The following is a 2,554-nucleotide window of genomic DNA, read 5'->3' on the forward strand; positions in this document are numbered from 1 at the left end:
CTTTCACCGCACACTATGTTTGTACTCCTAAAACTTTAAAATAGAAACACCAAAGTGTGTGTGTGGGGGGGGAGTATAGCCCACTTCATTTTCTACAAACTCTTTTCCCTGCTCACAGATACCTTTCTTTCTGTGACATAAAAGGAAGTTCAATCAACTTTTGTAAAGCTGGTCTGCTTACAAAGAAACTAATTTGCAAACATGTACTAGCTGTTCCTCATAAAGCTGTACAGCATCTAACACAAAATCCTAGTTTATCTTCCAACCCTTTAGAGTTCTCCAGGTTCAGGGCTTGTAAGCCTGGAAGAGGAGCTTTGTAGAAAGAAAGGGAAAAAACTGGGAAGGTAAACCCCCCCCCCACTCTTCTGAGGCCTTTTAGCACTGTATTGTTAGGAGTGGGGTAGAGATTTTGGAGAGTGGGAAAGATAAAAGGCGTCCTTTTCCTTTTTTGACATCCTAAAACATCTCTGTATAGATGTTTCAGGATGTTTTTTTTTAAAAAAAACTTTACAGTAACCCCCCCAATCCTAATTCCCCCTCCAGAATCCTATTTATTTATTATATTTATATCCCACCTTTTTTCCTCCAAGGAACCCAAGGCAGCGTACATAATCCTCCTCCTCCGCTCCATTTTATCCTCACAACAACTCTGTGAGGCTGGGCTGAGAGTCTGTGACTGGCCCAAAGTCACCCGGTGGGTTTCCATGGCCGAGTGGGGACTAGAACCCGGATCTCCCAACTCCCAGTCCAACACCTTAGCCGCTACACCACACTGGGGTTTGAGCAGCAGCAGCCCCAATCCCTTGTTTTCCCCTACTCCCGCTCAACTGACAGCTCAATATTCTACTCACCAGTCTTCACCGATCTGTCTTGGAGGTTTTAAAACATGCATTTTATTTTAGTTTACAAATTTCTATACTTTTTGCATACCTAGGAAGCCCCCCAGTATAACCTGGAAAGCACTACCTTCATTTTGGGCATTAATTCCAAACTGAGAGGCACTCAACCCCACGCCCCGCAAGTTTGCTGTTAGAGGAAATTACAAAGAATGAAGAGCGATACCTTGCTGGAATAGACCCAAAGTCCATTTGCACTAGCACTTTGTCTCCAATAAAAGGAAGCAATAAAGTGAAGCATGCAAGCCGAGAACCGTGCCCTGGAATTTGGTGAACAAATCGTTCCACGCTTTGGGGATGACTCCGAACCACAACTACTGCGTAAACTCAGCGTTCATGTAGAAGAGGACCCGGTGGAAATTTCCAAAAGTGGGGAGGGAATGTTTATGTTTAGAGCTTAAGGGTAGGGTGGAAGATACAGGAAGGACCCCAGGCAGCCAAGGGTGCGTGTGCAAAACCAGTTCCATTCGTTGGTGTGTGCATTGCAAGAGTTCAAAGGTCAATTCTGGATGCTGTCCATCATCAATTTTCCTCCCAAGCAGTTGAGGAAGTAGATTTGCAGAAGTTTGTGGGTGGGTTTGGAGGATGCTACAGCCTTGTGTGGCACAGAGTGGTAAAAGCAGCAGTTTCTGCAGCTGAAACTCTCCCCACGGCCTGAGTTCGATCCCAGCGGAAGCTGGTTTCAGGCAACCGGCTCGGGTCGACTCAGCCTTCCATCCTCCCGAGGTCGGTAGAATGAGTACCCAGCTAGCTGGGGGAAAGAGAATCACGGCCGGGGAAGGCAACGGCAAACCACCCCGCTCTAAGGCCTGCCAAGAAAACGTCAGCGAAAGCTGGCGTCCCTCCAAGAGTCAGTAATGACTCAGTGCTTGCACGAGAGGTTCCTTTCCTTTCCTTTCCTTGGAGGATGCTATCCAACAAACTAGCAGAGAGACCGCTGTTACCTGAATGACAGAGACATGATAGAGGTGTACAAAATGATGCACGGTGTGGAGAATATGGCTAGGGAGACATTTGTCTCCCTCTCTCAAAATCCTAGAACCCGGGGTCTTCCCATCAAGCCGATTGGACAAATTAAAGGAAAGACTTCTTCACACAATGCATAGTTAAAACTATGGAACTCACTACCAGAAGACGTAGTGATGGCCACCCATTTGGATGGCTTTAAAAGGGGGCATAGATAAATTCCTGGAGGAGAAGGCTTGCAATGGCCACTAGTCATAATGACTATGTGCTACCTCTAGGATCAAAGGCAGTGAGTGTATATACGCCAATTGCTGGGGAACATGGGTGGGATGGTGCTGTTGCACCTGTGTTTTGTTTTTGAGTGCCTCGTCAACATCTGCTTGGCGTGAACAGAATGCTGGACTAGATGGACCCTTGGCCTGATCCAGCAGGGCTCTTCTGATGTTCTTATGAACCTAATCATGCCCACATGCTGCTAGTGGCAGAGTTTAGAAAGGGTTAGAAACTGAATTATAAAGCAAGGAAACAGAAAGAAGAAATTTTCAGTCTTCCTGTGCTAGAGCCTTTAAAAATATCCCCCCAATTGACACTTTTATTTTAGAAATTCAATAAACAGTTTCCTGTGTGCTCAAAAAAGAAGGGGGGGAAAATACTTTTTCTCAGTTTCAAATGTGTGGCAAGGTGAGCTGGCA

This window comes from Elgaria multicarinata, chromosome 13, assembly GCF_023053635.1.
Source record: "Elgaria multicarinata webbii isolate HBS135686 ecotype San Diego chromosome 13, rElgMul1.1.pri, whole genome shotgun sequence".
Lineage (NCBI taxonomy): Eukaryota > Metazoa > Chordata > Lepidosauria > Squamata > Anguidae > Elgaria > Elgaria multicarinata.